Genomic DNA, 21,618 nt, shown 5'->3' on the forward strand with positions numbered 1-21,618 from the left:
GCGATGGTAATGATTCTTCTGAACGAACGGGCCATCAGTGGGCGGATTGTATTGTAGCAGTAGTCACGGTAGCGGTGATGATATTTCGGAAACGAGAGAAGCATGAAAACTCAGAAGGGGAGGGCGAGGGAATGGAGAACGATAGAAGAACGCGGAGACACAAACGAAAAGCAAAATCGGGCAAAACACTATTATGGCCAATGCAGTCGTCGGACTATCATGGTCGCCGTTGTTGTTATTGTGGTTGACGTCGGCGTTAACGTTGGCGTTGTCGTCGTTGGTTCAACAGCAATCTCTTTTTGTGCAATTTCACCCTCTGTTTCAGCTCCCTACCCCTGGGAAGCGAGTTCCCTCTCTCCCTTGAAGGGCAATCAGCCATCAAAGGGTGACGGCTGGTGGATCCGCTGGCCTCCTCTTGCTGCTTGCCAGTAAACAGCGAGGGTATTAGTGCCCCATGTAATTCTCTCTCATGTTCACCCTTTTACTCTTCCTGTCACGACCGAGCAGGATTAGAAGGGTTGACAGCAGGGTTTTCCCCATTTGCCCCATCCCCAGTTTTGAAGGACTGCATCAGTTCCCCGCCTTCCCATCTGCCTACGATAGCGAACTGTATCGGTGTATCTCCATCGATGTTGTCACGGTCTCCGACGCTAAGCGTCACTTTCTCTTTCGCCTTTTCGTGCTTTTACGATCTATTCGCCATTATTGGCTGCCTGTCTGTGCCTGAGCCCATCAGTGTCGAGCGCGTATCATCCGGGCCGTATGTACATGTAATCTCGGTGCGGTGTTCCCAGCGCTCGAGGCGGAGATGCTGGTGGATTTTTCGGCGGCAATCGGTACCACCCAAGAGTAATCGCTCACCGCTCTGACTTTAGCCCTTCAGTACAATTTATGGGTCGCCTGAATGCCTATTTCGTAGTTCTTTGCTCTCTCCCTCTATCTCTCTTCCCAATATATATATATATATATAACGTTCTTTCCTCTACGACTCGCGTTTCACGACGAATACGTTTGTTTGGGCGGTCGCCAGAAAGTACACACAACAACACATCAGCGCTATGTGATCTTTATTTGAAATAGGAATTTGTAACATTCATTATTACTCTTCCGCCGTAACACTATTGCTAGCATTAGTATCCGTAACCGTGATGGCTGTGCCGTCTCTAGCAAGGGCGCCATTCCTTGTATTGCATCATTGAAGCAATGCAAGGAATGATGGCTGCTGCTGACTCATTGCAGCTCTTCTGAATTTCTTCGCCCATTTCTATCTATTTCGGTCCCTCCGTAGTTTTTCCATGTCCCCCCCACGTATGGTCAGCAACAGTGGTCGGCGAAGCCGTACGCTTTCGTCAGATGGAGATCCTTACCGCCTACCAAGGGCTGACGATAACGTGTGTTATCTCAATAAACTGCTCAGCAGGTTTACATAACCTTTAGGCACCGACACCCACGCAAACGGGCGCGTATTAGAAAGCCTTACAACCGTGTGAGGCAATTCCTAATCTATACTAAAATGCGATCATGCACTGTATAACCGTTCCTGGAATTCTTTCAACCCTCTGGCAACTCTTTTCGACGAAAGAATTCTGAAACAGTGTTTACGAAATTGTTGGGCCAAGTGGGGCTTTAAGGATAGAATGGCATCAGACATTAGGGTACTAAAGTTGCAGAGCTATTGGTTTCAATAGCTATCACGACGCGGCATCAAATTCGAGCGAGCAGGAAAATTTAAATCGTATCTTGAAATCCAGAGAATCTATCCCCGAGAATAAGTGAACTCGTGCGCCGCCTTACGCACAGGCAGAATCAGCCAACTGATGGTAAGATACGTTGGGACACTTACTTTATTGTTCTGTCCGTGTTGCGGCAGGACACCGGTGTGATTAGAAGTTGCCCGCCCGCTATTCGTATGTACGTAGATTCGCTGTCTAGGACTGCGAGGGTCCAGTGCGTGCATATGGCCGACTTTAGCCCGAAAAGTTCATAGAAATAGGGAGACTTGCCAACTCACCTAGCTTTGGACGGCCCATCTATTAAAACAAGACTGCCCACTCAATAGCAGTCAAGCCGTAATCGTTTAAGAACGCGGTACCTTTTTCGCCGCTGAGGTAGACACCGCTATTAATGGTAAGTCGCATTAGATACTTCTCCTCGGCACCGACATTCAGCTGTGGCTTGTCTAGAGTTAGTGTTCTACTTAGTCGTCACAGTGACCAGTACCGCTGCTAGTATTCAGCTGCCCCGAGCTTTTCTCGCCAGCAGAATCCCGCAGAGGAGTCCCGCTATTTGGCAATAGGTACACTCCCTGTGTATTACTGTGACGTATTTGGCGTCCATGCTTGTGCCTCTGTCAAAGCTGGTCGCAGGCAGGCTGTCGCAATGAATTTCTATCGGACAGCGCCGCCAGCTGCCCTTCTGCTCATCTCGTTGACTAGATGGCCTACACGATGCGGAACCAGCAGAGGGGTTCAGCCAGTCGTTACAGCCGCCCATCGTTTGTCCAGACCAAGAGGACACGAACTAAAGTTCCAGTTCGCTCAGCCTAACAGGATCTGTTTAAATTCGTGGGTAGACCAGCAGATACAGAGAACTAAGTAGACAAACAGACCACAAGATAGAGGGACAAGCCGCACTCCCAGAACGTACGCACGTACCCCCCGATCATTTACCCCATCTTGGTCGTTCCCATTCAGTCGTTCTTGTGTCTGCAGAACAGACAGGCAATGATCGACTCACTATGATCTCAGTGAAGCTGCAGGCGCAGATGAAGCTGACTGGCAAATCTGAGTGGTCCCGCAAAGCAGAAGCCTGGAGCGTCCGATCCTAGTAGTGACGTCAGTGGCTATACCTGCCACGCATGTTTAGCTTGTAGCTTTACTGAATAGACGCATCAGGTTTCGTAACAGAAACAAGAACACAATTATAGCAGCAACAACGAAAAGAGTCCGAAAACCGGAGGATCACTGCTATACTTATTCCGACCGCAAAGACAAGGGAGCTGCCGTCGGTGGTCTGAAAATGATAGCCGGACATAGTTAGACCTTAATTTTGCCATCAAGCAACTATGTTCTAGAACTTACTTGCGGTCGATGTGTGAAGGGATGTGCCAAATCTGCGCATGTTATTAGCTTGTAGAAAATTGTGGCCAGCTGTCATACTATGTGGTCCATGGTGCCAACAAAATGACCGCAAGTGATGCTTGACCTAATTAACGCGTTCGGTAATGAGCAGCATGAAATAGTTAACTTATTTTTGCAGGGCCAACAACTAGCGATTTACTTACTCTGTGTAATTAACATGAAGTGTTTGAGGTAAAGAAGCGTGTAATCCATCAACTAATAATTGATAGACGTCAGCATTATGTCCGTGTTGATATCATGGTCAAATGGCGCACACACACAGACTCATACACAAAGCTTGTAAATCTTGTTGACATTCGAAGGGGAAGCAGTATAATCTGATTGGTTCTAGTAAGATTTCCAAGTTTATGACACAGCCATGCCAACTTGTCTGCGAGGTGGCACAGCGAGCCGTCACATTGAGGTGGGGCGACGATTTCGATAGGTTCTATGGAGTTTCGACGAGGTCTGCCCACAAAAATAAGACGCACTGTAAATCAGTAAGCCTTCATGCTAGCGGGGGCTTTTCCGTCATGTCTGGTTTTTCCTCCGGTCTCTATTAGTACCGCCACAAAAAGGCGTCGGACGAAATCTACAGATATCTATTCGACCTGTTGTTGTTGCTGCTGCTGATGGTGTTTTTGTCTGGAAAGGGCCGTGATGCTGGTTTTATCGGATGAACGATAGATGTTACACGGCGAACATTCCCGTGAGGCCTGTGTTCCATCATAATTTGACGACCGGTCTTCCTCCATCCTTTCGACTATAGTGCGCAGTGTGTATTGATAGTAACAGGTTATGGACGCTGGTTACGCCAGCACAATCCTCGTTGGGTTCAGACGCTACGCTGTCACCCAATGGCCACCCCACCATAAAGAAGTCAAGCTTACAACAGTGACGTTGCCATTCCTGCTAACAAACAGCATATCAACAACCTATACGTGATCAGGAGAGAGTTAAGATGCGAAAATATCATCTAACCAAGCAAGTGATTCCGATAGTGAGCGTCCATTCATCACGAACAGAGCTCTGTCCCTTGCTATAAGCCAACTCATATTGATATGTATACCTTGTGACGTATCAAAAGAAAAAGCCACCGACACGTCTACGTGGATATGCAGGCTGAGCAAAATTAGTGTTTTCAGTCGTTAGAATTTTTAATATATCCATCACCAATTATTTGTGAATACATATTATGCTCGAATCCTTATGCGTGTCTGTGTCCGTGGCTTGAAGCTTTCCTGGTCGTTTATTAAGCTCTTCAGCTTATTTTTTATTCCCCCTCAGCTTCATGAAAAAGCGGCCAAAGAAGGAGAGTCTAATTTTTGCTTCTTCATCGATCACTAAAAGAGATTTTCTCGTCTCTTGGCGCCCTTTAATCCTCGACTGATAAAAGCACATCTGTGCCCAGTTCCATAGCACAGATTCAACAAATGATCATCATTTAGTTTCAGCCGCACACGAAATTATAACAATTAGATTAACGCCCCGTAGCGCTGCCGGACAAGCGAAAGAAGAAGCGCCATGGGATAAGCAGTTGGTAACAAGTGTGTCCATTAGGCTTTATTTGAGTCCGTTCACATGCGGCAGATGAAGCGATGCATGGATTTTTATGTCTATAAATATGTCTATCCGTACCCTATGTACACGCACAGAGACGTTATTTTCTTCTAGAAATAATATACTTATCTAGCTTAACTACCAGACAGTTCGGTGCCATCACTCGAGCTTCAGTTGCAATGATGACATAGACAGTTTGTAATGTCACTACAAGTGGCGGCAACATTCCTAGACAGGAACCTCTATCCTGCAGCTTATTCCTTCCTGGTTCCCGTTAGCAGTACCGGCGAAGCACCTCATAGAACTGCAAGAACGGGCTCTGCTAGTGCTGCAACTGAATCACTGCAAATTACAGCTCCTGATTCCCTCCGGCTTTAGTTCCAGTTATTTTGTCAGTATTCCCATAACAGCCACGCTTAGAGCACTACCGGGAGGCTCTCCCCCTCCAGCGTCATTTATCTGGAATAGCCTCATCTGCGAGATACAGGAGAAAGCTACACGGCATCGCAGAGGAACCGGATAAAAGTCCCAGTGCTAAGGGCGCTGAGCGGCGGCAAGTTGAGCGATATTAACTTCGTAGGCGCATGAGCACACGCAGCCGCGATGACAAAATCAACGATTCAACGAGCGTTTGTAAATATGACCGTTTCAAGAAAACGAAGAGTACTTCTAAGGAAGCAATGAGTGAACTGCTTCCGGTGCTACGGGTTTGTTGCGAACCACCAAGCTAAGTTGTGAAAAACCCCACAGAACCCAACAGAAGGGAGCGAAAAAAAAGAACATACAGAGTTAGTAGTGAAGTAGCAGAAGGGGCAACGGCGGCAGCAGTAGCGAAAACGCGACAAGGGATTGATGACTAAATTAAAAAAAAACCTGCTGAAGTTAACCAGCTAAGAGAAGGAAGGCAAGTCTCGATAGTTCTCTATTGAGGCGTTTCAACAAGTACAGCCGAAGGAAGAAGCAAAATAGGATTACGTTTGTGGGCTCGCGTTGCACCGCTGTCGCACACCCGGTGACGGTGGCTTAAAGCTATATAGCGACGGCATTCACGCATTGCTATTGCACTACCGTCCTTCCTGCTCGGAGTGTTTAGAGTACGCGCAAAATAGCGACCAGTGAGCGGAAAGGAGAAACGATAAGGATAAGCTGCTTTTGTTTGCTTACTTGTCCGATCGCCGAAATAAGGCAGGCTGCTGTAAGAACAAAAATTAACACGTTGGCGATTGGAGGCATTCAAGAGGATCCTGAACTTGAATTCATCTGTTGCTAGTGTCTATTGCCACTATTAAAGTCTGCAGTGTTATTAAAGCGGTATGGGCGGCAACTGCCTATCGCCTATTGAAGAATTTGTATAGTTGCAGTGATAGCTGCGTATGAGAGACGGCAATCCCAGCAGGAAGCCCATAGCAGAACTTTGAGACAAGGTTACAAGCAGAGTTGATCCTCGTGAAATGAAGGGAGAGATATGTCTATGTATGAGGCAATTATTCGATCTAGAAGAGACTACAAGAGTTATAAGAAATTCGTGAAAGATAAAGAAAAGAATAGAAGGTAGGAAAGAAGGTTATAGAAAATTCAGAAATATGTTTAGTTTTGTTCTAAACGGTTAGTAAAATATTTGCAATACCAAAAAAAAGAACGTCGAAACACTACCTTACACAATGGCTTAACCTAGTTGCTAGCTTTGATGCACGGCATTTATTGAATCGTCTTTCCGAAGGAAAAGAACCAAGGCACAGATACTACACGTTGAGAACCACACCTGTCGTATCCCAGCCTTCTGTTTGGTCGGCAAAGGCCAAAGAATTTCGGAGATGTAAACAGACAACCAGCATCAAAAATTGAAGATCACTTAAGAAAGGAACTACTTACTTTTCTCTGAAAGGAAACTGAACCTAAACCAGATCAGAGTAGTCCACGAGAGGCAGGGAGAACAGGCAGGTTACTTTGTTGGACTTGGATTCGGAACTGCATGTTCGCTGTACTGAAGAAGAGACACTGAGCACCAAATACGGCTAAGACGTAGACCTCGAAAGGCTCGATAGGCAAATAGAAAAAGCATACGGGAAAGTGGCAAACCGGATCGGCCTCCGCGGCTGTTAGTCAATGTTTAGTGGTCAAGGTGGACACGAACGACGCCAGCTGCAGTGGAATGCTGTGCGCGAGCAGCAGGGAATCCGACTAGGGAGAACCAACCCGATGTCAAACTGCTAGGATTCTAGCTCAGTCGCACTATATTAAACAGAAAAGCTAAAGGTTTATGTTTAGAATGCTATATAATCCTTATCTAACGGGGCCGGTAGCTCGATAAACGTTGCACAAGATGTAGACAGCACCAGAGGGCTACCGCACTATGCAGAGAGAGTCTCGAAAAAAGTAGTTCTCACGATTCTGCACGGGTAACTAATTAAAGTGAGTTCGATACCGAATTCTATCTATCTGTTATTATTATTGTTGTCGGCGGTGCGCAAAACTGGGGCCGATGGCAGCCTTAGCGGTCTCGGCACACCCAGCAGCAGCCGCACCAGTGAATCGAAGAGGTTACCTGGTGGCGTAATTTTATCTGGAACTAGGTTTCGTTTTTTCCGAAACCTAGTTTTTCTTCCTTTAGTTCTCCCAGTGGTACTTTCTTAGTCTTTCATCCTTCTCTAGTTTGATCACCCGCTGAACTTTACCTGTCCACTCTTCTATGCGTGATCGCACTTCGTTTCGTATGCTTTAGCTACAATGTTGCTATGGCGCCGTCAGTAACCAACCACTTCGACTATTAGCAAGGCGTACCCTCCTTCTACGCTTACAATTTTTTCTACTTAGAGGGTCTTGACAGCTGCAGACTCGGCATCCTCCGATTTTCTTCCACCCCGTAGTCGTCTCAAGCCTGCGCCAGAGTCTCATCTTCTGCTATTTTGTTGCTGCTTCTACTTCACTGCCACTTTGGTGTATTTTCGCACTTCATTCCCGAAGCTCCAGCCGCCTTCGCGGCTGCCTTCGACGCACGCCTTCGTTCCCATTTCATTGCATGTGCCTCAGTTCACTTTTAGTGGCGAGCTGGGACAGCGCAGCCGTTAACTTGACGGACAACACCACCACTTTCTCGTATAGGTCCGGCCGCTCTTACTCGGTGCTTCACTTTTTTCTTGGTTTGGGCTTCCCTTTTTTCTCCGGTCTTGCCTCTCCTGTTTCGGACTCTTTTTATTTTTTTGAGCTCGTTATCTTTCGCTGCATGTCTCATTTCCATAGCTGCTCCCAATAAGCGTTCCATAGATAAACTCTGTATTTTTTGGGGCCAACGAATACCTGGGCGGCGATTCCTTCATGAACCGCTCACGCATGGCTGGTTAGCCAGGCAACGAATCACATACCTTACCCCTGCGCGCTTCGAGGTCTGCGGTCAGTGCTGAGGTATTGGCGTAATGGTTCCTGTGTTCTTTGTTTGTTCCGCAAGCGGCTATTACTAGTTGTGTCCGGAAGTGGCGAAGTCTTGAGTTTAGAATCTAGGAATTGTCTAGTCGCGTTCAGACTTTTTCTAACCAATGTTCGCCTGGTGTTTAGCACCGGCCGCCTTCTCTTACCTTTAATTTTTGCCTGAGGTGACTAACTAGATTAGAAAGTTAAAGGAAGGCGTACTAGACATAAAAGTAAAGGTACACAAAGGGTAGCAGGAATACTCTCAGCGAAAGCTTCCCCTATCTTTGTATGTCTCCTTTTATGCTCATCTATTGATAATAATCCCAGCAGTACAATATGCAAACAAAAACCTGATGATAATATAATAATAATGATAATAATATAATAATTTCATGCCTTTGACTCTTGCTATATAATATGCAAAGAGACTTTCGACAGTTTCTTCTTTATAGTAGATTTCCTCCATGGGGTGAAACTAAATTGGACAAGAGCAAAAAAAATGTAAAGCTTTGTTTTCGTAGTAAATGAATATGACGATGTCTTTAATTTTTTCATTTGGTTATAACTGAGTGCTGGCTACCGCAGGTAACATGTGAAGAACCACTGCCCAAGATCCAAATAACGTCAATGAGCGTTCGGGCACTCAGACGTCGCCAAGTATTGTTTAATGCTCCCACAAAATACCTGGTCAACGTATCCGGGATGGAAAACGCTATTGTGACTACAATAGGACGTTAAAAGCGCTTTCCTTTACGGGGGCATGTAGACGAGTGTGTTCGCGCTTACCGAAGACCATCAACATCATTTCACTATCCTTTTCATCACAATTACTACCGCAAGCTAGTACAATCCCTTCATCGACACGGGTTAGATTGTTCACTTTTTGACGAGAAACCTCGTGAGGTTTTTACAACGATTGCTAATACGACTTCCTACAGCACGAGCTCATTTTACCCGTTTATCCAGTCCTTTTTTCTCGTAGGTCATTATGGGGCTGCGTGGCTTCGTGTATAACCCTCAACACTATCCCTATCGGTGTTAGCAGAGCTGGCGTCGAGGGCTCTCTTAATGTCTGCTCCTACATCAAAAACAGCAACCAGCCTAAATTGAGCCCAAGTCGGTACTGCTCGGAAAACATGGGCCCGAACCATGAAAACCCATAAAAACGAAGACAATGAAGTAGGAGGTGCGTCATCGTCTATTAGCAGGATTGGTAGTGCAACAGTCATCTATGGCTATTTCATAAAAAGGATTCAAACACATATACACCAGCGCGTATGGCAGAGGTCGCTTGGCTGACTGGCGCCTTTTCGTCTCGTCAGGTGAGAAGCTTATAATAAAAAGCTGCATTAACAACCTTTATAGATCGAGTCTCAAACGTGTTGTACTATAGGCCATATAAAAAGTTGTTCTATGGTCCCAATGTCCCGCTTCATGGTACGGTACTTAAGTTCGCCGTTCTGTCCCGATAACTAGCTTTCATTTAATGCTTTCACGAAGCACAATCGGCATACGTAAATAATGTGAAACATTATTTGTATTTTGTATACGAAATGTGATGTAATGTATAAACGATGTCTCAGCAGTACCTAGTAGAGGAGTCGCAAGAACTAAGTAATGCAGATCCCAACTCCGACGAACAGGCGGTCTACTATAACATCATGTAGTATCATTACCTCCAGCGACGCTACGCGTATATCACTTATTATTATTCAGATTATTCAAAGCTCAGTATCAGCGGTCGCCATTTCCCACTTGCTTACATTAGAGCGACGAAGGGTTGTCTTCCGGTATGGGCTAGTTCATGCACGTGTCTTCACAATCTGGCAATCTCATGCACGCCACCTCACAACGGAATGCCTTCGTCGTTGTCATGCCAGTTAACAGCGGCACATCTCGACGCCCGTGGTACGTTCCTGCCGTAACTTCAATCAGCGGCGGCGGCGGCGGCGACGACGACGACGGCGGCTGGCGAAAATCTGCTGCACGAACACACGGTTCGTCTCTCGCAGCATCGCGGTCCTTGCTGTCGTGTGGAACGTAGTCACCAAACTGTTTAAAAGCTCAATGCTTCTACCAATTATTGATCTACGACACAGCTAAAGGGTTCATACGTTTTCGAAGCGCCGTTTCTGTATTCTTTTATATAAATTGTAGCGGATTCAATTGTTACATTATGCCTATTACCTTGAATGCTCTAAGGTACAATATACGAATTCGTTGACCATTCGTATGAGTTAAGTCGTATGTGAGGGTTAATCTCAATGTACTCAGCTTGCTAGCAACCCATTGCATGATACGATGCGTACCGTAGTCCAGATATTATTAGGTAGGATGATTGCCATCTATGCCTAAAGCGTAGGCTACCTTTCTACGATCATAATCTGCGTTAACGTTTGTTTTTTTTTCAAAGACAGTAACTCCCTCAGTGATAACCGCTGTTGGACAATCGCACCCGATTGTTTCGCCTGGCCTGTCTCGGTGGTCGTCGACGAATGGTATTCTCGTTTTTCCCTCGACTTTTATTCCTTCATGTTCGTATTAACGTAGTATTGCCTACTGGGATAGTAATTTATGCAGTATTACCAACTGCGACTATTATTACTATTACTATTGGTACTTTAATATGTATCACGTTCAGCCTGTTGTAACCTAACGTTTAGTTGGCTTCGAATGAACGATATCTTTGCGAACGCATTTTGCCGCCGTCTCCGTGAGCGCTCCAATCGTTGTCATTACCACATTATTTTGTCCTACGACGAAAACCGCGTTATGAAGTTGAACCACGTCGGTCTGTCTGTAGGTGACGTCAGAATACTTGCCGGCGCTCTTCGAGACCGAATTTAACGGCCCGGAACAAATCGTCATCTGGTCTAGCTCTTGCCACCATCAATGACACGAATTCTCAGGGGACACAAGACCTCCAGCAGCTGCTGCTTCTACCATCCGTTCGGCCTCTTTTGCGTTTCGACAAAAGCTCCTGCTCTATTATCCAGCCCACCCAAAAGGACCATCCTCAGAGCCCTTTATCCAACCAAGCTGGCATGGTCCTGTACTTGTATTGGTTGACAAGGTATGGGGGGCAAAAGGCCTGGTGGGGCGGTCCCATGCTCTGAGATAGCTAAACGATACGATGTGAATGTGCGACGAATATTGGGTGGTTGCTTGCTGTTCCGTGAATGTGTCATGTACACCATTTGTCGTAGGGGGTAGCCTATGACAAGCAGTTGGTCGGCGGGCAGTAAAAGCAACACTGTCTGCGTGCATAGCCTAAAAGCCAACCTATAGCAATGCTAGAATGCGATGGACTAGTGAGAAAGAGCGGCCAGTAAAACCATGCAAGCCCACGAGAGGCAGTTGGATGTTCAGCGTCGGCGGTCAGTTGTCGCCTGTCCAATGGCTACCCGTTGAGGTAGCTTGTTGAATCGATTTGTCGGGAGCGACTTCGAGCAGTTTTTCCAACAGGCCGAGACACATAGAAGGGACACACGTGGGGGCACATAGAAGGGTAGGACAAACGCCTGCAGGCGCATACAAAACTACAACATCGACTAAGTGCCATTGAGATGATGAGATAGCTATATATATGTACTTGTAATGAATCATTGTTGGAGTTCTATCACTCACAATCATATTGCGCATTCAGAAATCATCTGATACCTACGTACCTCGGTCCGTCTAACATTATGACAGACATCCAACTGTCGGCTGTATCGTCCGCTGACTGACTCGGATACCCGAAGTTCGGGCAAGAGCCGTGGTCACTTGTGCATATAACAGACAATCATAATGCACAGACTTATTGAAATGGCTACACAGAACTCAAAACGAGGACACACAGACATTGAACGAGCAATGCATTCAACCCAGACAGGCATAGCGAGCTGGATAGATTGCTTGCGAGCGTGGAATCACGCTTATAGCAAGCACATCCCGTCCACAGTAATAGTGAGACTGATCTCATACGAGGATTTAACTCGGTATTAAATGCATACGAAAAATGAAGTCTTTGCTCGAGTGAAGGATTTATCTATTTGGCCAGGACCGACCAGAAAGACAGCTTCAAAAAAAAATTCGTAAGATCACATCGCTTCATCATATACAAGTATCATATATACGAGCATGTGTTTGCCGCGCTCTGTAACAGATGATCAATCTCAACCGAGGGGTAGTGATGTTATTTTTTTACTGCATTAGGTGACTGCGTCAAGACGCTAAGTAGACCTCGGTCGCCTGAGCACCGGGGCTCGCAAATTAGTCGTGCCAGTCATGTAATGACGTGCGTTGAGCGGCTTCGTTGGCAAGCGCTTGCAGAGCGATGATACGAACATCATTCTACCCTTTCATTCATCTACTTGCTTCATGTATGGTTGACATTTATCGCAAGCGACTGTCATCGTCCGAGCAGTGTCTTTATATTGGCGCGACGTCCTTAGTGCTGGCTTCAATGACCTCCTCAACGAGCCCGTTTTACTGCGGGCACCGAGATCATAAGGATATTGCTCTGTCATTTATTCCCGTTGCACCGGCAACGGCTACGATATATCGCTTCATGGCGATATCTACTAGATATAGGTGCGAACAAGGCGATTAATCTGCATCACCTTTTGGTCTGATAATAACGATAACAACAGCTGCCTATGGCGCTGCTAAACAGCCACTACTCAGGACCCAAGTCTAACGCTTTTTTCTTACAGCGACGTTGAACAACTGCCCATTGTGGCCATTTTAACTATGGGAACACGAATCGAATGCTGAGCTTGCGAGAATACTCTGTGTGTTTCCCTTATTCAGCTGCCTTGCTATACAAGATTTTGCATTGTACCCGCCGCCAAATATATAATACATTATATAGATAAATTTTATGCTTACATTCTGTACGGCATTGTCGGGTTAGCTATTGTCAACGGGACCTATGTTCGGTTCTAGTTACCTGAAACACAGAATGATGAAAGTTTGTTAGTGAGAAGCAAAGCTGCTATTGAGCCATTTTACTTGGAACGGTTAGTATATCGATACAGAATCAACTCCTTCAATAAAAACTATTTTCTACACCTAAATTAACCTACACATTTAGATTCGAATTGTTTATAGTTCAAATCGAACGATCTGTATCCAAAGACGACCCCCTCCCGCCCCACTTTCGAGTATCGTTAGCGCTCGCCAATATAATGCGGGATACCCACGTATGAGAACGCCACGCTGCTACAGCTTAAGCTGCGATCTCTGCAAAATATGGAAGCGGCAGTATTTTCACATTTTGCGCGAGCTGCCAGTAGTCAGTGGCCTGAGAAATTTGGAATGAGTCGAAGCCAGCGAACACGAGACGTTGAGGTCGGCCAGACCCATTGGCCTCCCATTGCTGTTTGCCTATCCTGCTAAATTACATGGGACAGCGCCAAAAGCTAGATACGTAAATTACGACAAAGGTAAGTTATTAAGCTTAACGCCTTGCAGATTTTGCGGACTAGCAAAAAGTTTTTTGACGAACGGATAGAACCTCGTGCGCGGCTCCGTTGCTCGATTATCGTGGCTGCTGCGTGCTATTCGCTAGCGATACGGTGTTGTACTTCTAGAGCACAGAGTATTGAATTGAAGAGGCATCACAGCATTTTTATACCGAACGAGCGAGTGACATTTTATTCCATAGCTTTTGTGTTTTTCCATCGTCCGGTAGGTTCGGGATCATCCATAAACTACGCTACGCCACCCTACGAGCCCCTGTTTTATATTAGCTCCGAACCTAGCAGATACTACTTCCGTATTGCGCTGGGTACGGGCAACTACCGACGGAGCGTCTACACACACAGAGCCCTAAACACTCTTTCTAATAGGACCCCTATGGTCGTTATCCCAAGGGGACGCAGCGCCAACTGCGCCGCAACAGTCTTACCTCGCCGTCTCGCCCCAGCATATTGCCATGCTGACATGAGGGGCCTGGGTGTGAATGACAATAGAAGCAAAGATAGGGAAATGACAGATCGAAAAAGATCTGGCCATAGCACATAGCAATATCAGCTGAACACATGCTGTGGCCTGCCAATGATGAGACAGACATAAAGGTGCGTTTAGTAGTAAATGAGTAAGTGAGCGAAAGGTTCTGCAGAGTGTAGATGCAAGTATTGGAAGAGAATATCGCACTTGACGGCCGTGTTCTTCTACGCTGTTCTCATATGATACTTTACGTGAGAGGCGCGAAGAAGCAAATATAGCTAGATAAAGAAGGGCGAGGGATAATGAGTCTCTGCGTATGTCGATGTGTCTATGTCAGACGGTGTCTACTGTCGGTATAAATAGATCTAGATGAGATATACTGCTCCTAAGTGGCCGGCTAAACGAAATACGGAGCGAAATGGAGAGAACGCGTGAGATGAGAAGAGCCCTCATTCAATCCCCTGCATGATGGTGGCTACACTACAACTCTGCTGGTACTAAGCCTCAGTTGCCCCCCAACTGGCTGCACGCCACATGCTGACGGCGAGACAATATGACTGGCAAACGAGAAACGCCGAAGTAGTCGGTAGGGATGCGGTGCCGCGATTCGATCCGAGTATACCAGCATTTCACAGCTAGGTCAGTCGAAGGAGGGAACGCCGAGCCCACAGCGGCAACAGAAGCGGTAAGAGCAGAATGCCAATCTCGTTTTTACTATGCTTCCTTCGTACCCTCACCCTCTGCTTGATTCTTCCACATGTTTTCCTGTTTCCATACCGACCTCTGTGAGCGGCAGCTCCCACTTGCTATTGTGCCAACGTTGGAGATCACCTACCCTAAAGCCAACACAGCCTCCTAGAACCATTCGCTGACTCCCTCTGCTCCCCTCACTTGTGACTGGTGAGGCACTACAACGTAGTTTCGCTCGTAAACCACTACACCGCGCTTCATACTATGACGCTGCTATAGTCTACTGCCCCGTTCAATTCTAACAAAAACGAAGACGCCAACGACCACGGCGCCGTCAGTTGTGTAGGCAATAACTATAGGAGCCATTGGAGCAGTACTGTGACAAACGACGAACTCAATAAGAGCGTGAAGGGAAAGATAGGGAGGGATGTCAAAGTGCTAAGGCGGGCTACGGAGAGCTCAGTACGAGCGGCTGTCAGCTGTGGAATTGAGTATATTGATGTGTCTATATGTGTCTGTGAGCGTAAGTGTGGGGTAGAGGAAGCGAGAAATGTTGAAATATAAAAGAGAAGTGGGAAGTACAATTCATTCACATGGAGCTCGGCGTTTGACTCGTTTCGCGTCGATGTCCCATGATACTGCAACACTTCCGTCACGATCCTATGCCTTTCCACAATGAGCACGTGAGCTTTTAGGCGAAGCATATAACGGTATAAATCCAATGGAACGTTCTACTATTGGGTCTCCTTATTTCTGCTGAGGCCGTTGTTACCTGAATCAATTATTGCCCAAGAATTTACTGAACACGTGGTGCATATAGCGACGCCTTTAATAGTGTCACGAAACTTAAGTAGAAAGCAAAAACCGTAACTTAGAAGAGAATCTAACTTTTATTGACAGACCGATTAAGGTAATTCTATGATCTTGTTGAGTAGCAGATACCTACTCTTCATAGTTTCAAAAACGCTAAACAAAACGTTATAAAGCTCTATTATCAAGTTCAGAGTATTAATAAATAGAGCACCAGTGCTATTTTTTATATCTGCAATATTTAAACCGGCCTAGGATTCCCATGTTTATCCCTTAAGCTTTGATTAATTGCTTAAAAGATAATACTTGCTGGTAGTGTAAAAGTTCACTATGCTAATGAGAATTTTCGACCAAGAACCTGAGCGACTCACTCCACCCGACTATATCCTCAAATGTACATCTACTTCTTTCTAATATATTAGAATTAAATTGACACTTATCACTTTTGCTGAATGCGAACCACTCCACAGTTACTTTGCGCGTCGGTAAACTTCTTATGACCTCGATAGTAGAGATAATGATGCCATTAACGCACGAGGGACCCACATTTCATTTGTTGCCTAACGAAATGCTAGCAACCCGTTACTGATCCAGCCATTTAAACTCCAGTTCTCCCCGAACCTGGCTTTGCCTTGCATTTCCTATGTGCCCTTGCTATGCCCCTTTCACAGAGACTCGCTATTATTATATGTATATATATATACCAGTGTTATCTGACAATCGCTACTAAGACGTAAAGGAGAGCGAATCGAGAGCATCAAACCGGCTGCTACTGAATCAAGAAAGCTACAATTAGGAGAAGACGAACCATTTCTTCAGTAACAAAGTGGCAACGAAGAAAAGTTTCATAGTGAGTTCAGTCGGCGAGGTCCGTCGACGCCATCGTTGTCACCGACACGTGTTCGTTTTCCAGTTGCACGAGCTCAGCGCGCTATTTTCACTCCATCCCGTGAGCTCTGTTTCAGCAGACGTCTCTAACAGTCTCTGCGACAGAGCCTTTTTTTCGCAGCCTTCTTTACATTATTTTCAAAGCGCGTAGGCACAGATGGCGAGAAAGAAGAATTGTATCCAAAATAGGATTTCTGCAGGTTATATATATATATATATATATATATGCAGGATATAGTTAAAAGGCGTCTGTCCCTACATTAGTTCTCATTCTTTGAATAATAATATGTATAAACGCGTGTTGAGCGTTTTACCATGAAGGACCAGTAAGCTTCCGGAAAGAGGCAGTTGGCTCCGCCGACAATTCTCATAGAGAAGTCGTCCCTATATTTCGAACGACGGTTTTGTTGCAGTGAATGCTTATCCGCGCAGTGGGTGCGCGGCTAAAGAAGATGGCACTAAACACAAAAAGCTGACCTTATTCAAAATACTTGATTATCTACGATTGATAGCAGCAACTGTAATGACGATTGAAAACGGTTCTCTCATATGAACTAGTCTAGACTGACAAGGTCATGACGAGAATGTCCGTGCGTACCTGTAAGACCAGCTGCCAATTGTTGATTCCATGTATTGAATTGCTCGTGTGTGGAAGCATCGGATAGAGGACATAGGCTGGCCGAACATCCGAGAGATTCTCCATAACTCCTCCCACGCGCCGAAACGGATCGTTCAGTCGATATCGCAAAGGCTTCTCAAACTCGCGCGAGAAACATATGATAGGCGTCAGGCACGTTTATTATCACGGAAAACATTTGATAATTGAACGTGTATAGGCGACTGAAACATCAACGGCTGTTTTCTCAATGGATGAAGGAGTAGTGAAAGAGACGGGTTGGGAACCTAAAATCCGCTGAGTTCGCTCTCACCGAGCCTCCGCGATCTCATATCTCCAATAGTCTTTTTAGTTCTCCCACCTGCTCCACCCCTTTTGACGATTTCTTTTTTCCGCTCACGTCGTATCGCCAATTCAAGAAGAATAAGGGTGCGCCCTTAGCGCTATATAGATGTGAATGAATCGAAAACTATTCATAGAGTTGCCCGAGGTGCGGTAGTCTGTTGACGCACCGAAGCGGAGATCCGGCGAGGCACAGTATATCGCCAGTTCCAATTCTGCCTCCTCTACTGGATTTCATCCATCTTATTAATTCGTCTTATCCAGGTTGGCTGTTAATCCCAGTTTCTGTACTGCCATGTCAAGCCTAACCAGAACCCGCTACACCTGAAATCTTCCAAGTCATCCCCGTAAAGAATAGTTTCGATCATGTTGCTTTAACTTCTCATTCTGTCAGAAAGACTGTTAAGTAGAAGCGTACAGAAAAGATACAAAGAATCACCTTGGGCCAGGCCAGTCGTTTAAGAGAGAAGGACAATTTCAGCACTTCGTTAACAATTCCTATATTATTTTCCTCTAGAGTCGCAGCCTGCAGGACGAGTTCGGTTTATGGTACACCCATATACGCAAAAAAGTACGCAGAATCGTATATCCGGGTGCAGGCGCGAATTCGACTTTAAAACCAACAAACAGCGTGCACAAAAAGCTCGCTGGATTAGTGAACGCTTTTTTAATCTCGGTCTCCAGAATACTGCTTGTTGTTCTCGTCAAATGTTTTCTCGGGAATCTACGTAGTTCTATCGACGTCGTTGTCCGGCTTCCTAAAAAGGCAAAGAGTCTCCTGCTCAGCAGACCAGGGAACCTATGCTCTTGCTAGCGATTCCAATAACAGAGTTGGTTTACCTTTACCGTTGGGTATTACCAATAGCAAAGCATCTCTTCACTTAGCCGGTTAGGTGGCGACACATAGACGCTCAATAAAAAACATAGTTCAGCGATATGTCCGAATAAAAACGTTTCTGAGGTATGATTGCGGCCACTGCCTGATCGTTGCCTAGGTTCTTGAGGACTTGCAGGACTTCTAGAATGGCGGACTTTCGCTCGAGCAGACTGCGGTCGCTTGTGCATTCCTTATCACTGACCACAAAGAATAACGGCAGCACTTGAGAAATGATACCACTTTTAGAGAATGTATCCGTGAAGTGATTAATCAGTGCAGTCTATACGGTCGATCTATGCGATCGATACGGAGTGTTAGCGATTTCTATGGCTGCCGTTCTCTCTCTGTTATTCGGCGACTTTCGTATTTCTTTCGTTGTGCGACGTGTGGCATTCGTTCTTGAGCGCCGCGGACAGAGGTAGGCCGCGAACTACACCTCTACTGGCGGTTTGAAAGTGCTCGAAGTTCTCCGGGCAAGGCGACAGAGATCACCAGTCAGAGTCTGTGTGGTTTGGGGAAAGCGGGTTATATGGATGACTGAATGACTGCGACGAGGTACGGTGCGTCATTCCGGTACCTCATGCTATTGATACCATGAGGTGTCGGAATAACTTCGTGTGTTTGCTCCAAAGGATGGTCCTTGTCCAAACGACACGGCACAGGTCAATGTCTAAAAGCTCTAGATGGTTTCCTAACAGTCGGGATGTGGGACCGTATATATCCAGCCTCTTTGAACAAGTTATTTTAAAAGAAAAGCGAACTTTATCTTTGATGACTTTCGTTGAAAATACATCAATAATTGATGTTTCAGCATATCCCTTAGACGTCGGTACCGAACTTTGGTTAATTATCCTGCGACTATCGTCTGCAAGCGTGTTTCGGGGTGCTTGTATGCAATCTGAATTGCGTCAGTCTAGATGAGCGTCGTTAGCTGTGATTAGGCGGAGATCAGAGAGACAACAATGTTTCCAGACTGGTAATAAGTTTCTCTGCGAGGACGCAAGTGGGCTCTAGTTTGGCGGGATATACATGATGGGGCCGTTACGATGCAAATGCGTGGGCCACGCAATGCGATAAAATTATCTCCTGTTAATTTCAGCAAAAGGACATTTACTTTATGATTATGAAACATAGAGACACTTTTTAGGTCACTGCTTTTTCAGTTGAGCCCAGGTCACGACAGAGAAGCCAAAGAGATTAAATAAGTAAGGTATACAAGTTTCCGACAGCATGAGGACATTGACACCCCTACACGCCCTCGATTCAGAAAAGCGCTGCTGTTGTAGCACCCTTGTAATTCCATTGAGCAATTCTCAGCATTTGTTAACGGCTTCTGACACCATTCGTGATACGATGTATGATTGATGCGACTGCCAGTAAATTGGTAGCTGACTCATGCCACGTGTATAAGCACGACAGTGTGTATCACAACAAACACGTTCATTTATACAACGCTAGCCGTATACCCTTTTGTGAAAAGTAGAGATGTCTACCCACAACAAAAAAATGTTAGCGTTGCTATTGTCGATTATGCGTCCATTCTACCGTATCGGCTATCAGCTTTACCTTCAAGCACATCATGGTCATACAGAAGCGATAAACGACACTTGAACCGTGTGCACTTGTCGGTAATCCTTAGGTAATTTCCCTTTGCTCTGCTAACGGGTACTGTGGCTGCCTTCTGGCTTGCCTGGCTTTTCTAACGCCGGCTACAACGCCGCCGTCAACCTACATCTCCTCGAAGACAACAAGAATCAGCTTTTGCTAGTCCCACCAATATTTCTTGGTGGCTCAAAACAGTAATAATACCGCCGATATATTCTTTGCCACGCGACATAGCCCGCGCGCGTGACTAACTTTAACTACTTTGGGTTCGGTGGCGTAGCACACGGGATCACCTTCTTTAGTTTTCCAGCTTGCGCTTTATCTCTCTCTCTTTTATCATGGATGGGAAGATCTGCGGGAACGCTCAAGGTGAACGAACGCGCCACTCCAACTGTGCCACTGGGTCGACGGCGATGGAAACTTCTGCGTTATATAGTAAACATGTGCACTGCGTAGGCGTACATGTGTCTATGTATGACAGAGTGCGATCAGCCTGTCTCGAAGCTGTTTCCGAAGAACTTAGCTGTTGGGCGTTGCTATGGCTAAAAGGAACGGGTGACTCCTCCGGAGGTAAAAGGCGCCACCAGTTGAAAAACAAGAGAGGAAGCGCGATATCGCACGACTGAGTAGCTCCAGCTAGTCTTAAGCTAGGGAAAGCCTCGATAAATGGAACAAAACCGTGGAAATGGAGATTTGGCCAAGACTTGAATTGCGGAAAGAGGGATTGATCGCGCGTTTAGGCAAGCATGCATACATTCGACTACAGTCCTTTACTCGTTGGGTACAATGCATCGCGGTGTTCGTTCATAGTAATGTGCAGATTTCGTATCCTAGATTCGATTAAAGCTGATGAGGTAGCGTTCTTCCAATCGTCGCGCATAGCTATGGCAAGCAGCATGGAAGCGTATTGGTAATTGAGCGTGACACCAATTCAGTAGCGATGCAAAGCGGTAAAGGCAAAGGTGTCGCGTATTGTTTTGATGCCAAAAATTATATTTTTAATGTGCACGAAATCGCCTGTCGGGCACAAACAATTTTCCGGTAGCTTGATCGTGTGTATGTATTTTCTAATGGTACAGTAAAATATTACGGTTGTATTATATTAGATAACGTAATGGTGATAATTACTTGTAATCGATGATGCGTAAATTTACAGGAATTTGCACACAGTAGTGCAAATAATAATAATAATAAATGTAAAAAAAAAACATCGATTTGTGTCCTGTTAAACTGGCATACCGGTGTGCACGTCACATAGATTTAATTGGCATACGTATTGTCTATCTATTGCTGGTTGACTGGGTAAGATACAACGTAACTTCTGTCTGAAATCGTCGTCAGCCGCCAGTTTCCTCGTCTCTTGCTGTGAAACAACCCACAATATAGCTGGCGTCAGGGTATAAAGCCAAAGAGCAGTCTTTCCCAGCCAGTGGGTTTTTTTTTTTTATCATGTCTACTACCTTACAGCAGTAGGAGAGACAGCGAGAGAGACAGGGAGAGAGAGAGAGAGAGAGAGAGAGAGAGAAAGCGAAGATTCCTGGAGTGACGAGGCATTGCAGAAAAGGCTAACAATACGAAAGACCCATCTGCCGCTGCAGGCACCGCACAGCGGCTGGCGGAACTGTTCCCATCCCTAATTGCTCGAGCGCTCCCCCGGGGATAGTTGGCTTGAGCATAAGTCACCAGTCAGACGGCAGCTGCGCTTGTGAGAACCTTAAGAGTGTCTTCATATCAGACGAGGGACCAAAACACAGGTATTTTAAATTCCA

At 45.8% G+C, this 21,618-nt stretch overlaps 1 protein-coding gene and 1 long non-coding RNA gene across 5 annotated transcripts in view; one reads left to right on the forward strand and one right to left on the reverse strand.

The window, feature by feature from the left end:
• Positions 1–21,618, reverse strand: part of LOC111244516 (uncharacterized) — a 162,870-nt gene that overhangs the window by 109,688 nt on the left and 31,564 nt on the right. The gene's annotated exons all lie outside the window — the stretch shown is intronic.
• The window catches only part of LOC147757496 (uncharacterized), a 38,939-nt gene continuing 30,204 nt past the window's right edge, over positions 12,884–21,618 (forward strand). The window contains exons 1-2 of the long non-coding RNA XR_015320686.1: positions 12,884–13,516; positions 13,765–14,706. This is a non-coding gene — a long non-coding RNA (uncharacterized LOC147757496). The remainder of the gene's footprint in view (positions 13,517–13,764; positions 14,707–21,618) is intronic.

This window comes from Varroa destructor, unplaced genomic scaffold, assembly GCF_002443255.2.
Source record: "Varroa destructor unplaced genomic scaffold, Vdes_3.0 BEIS01000002.1, whole genome shotgun sequence".
Lineage (NCBI taxonomy): Eukaryota > Metazoa > Arthropoda > Arachnida > Mesostigmata > Varroidae > Varroa > Varroa destructor.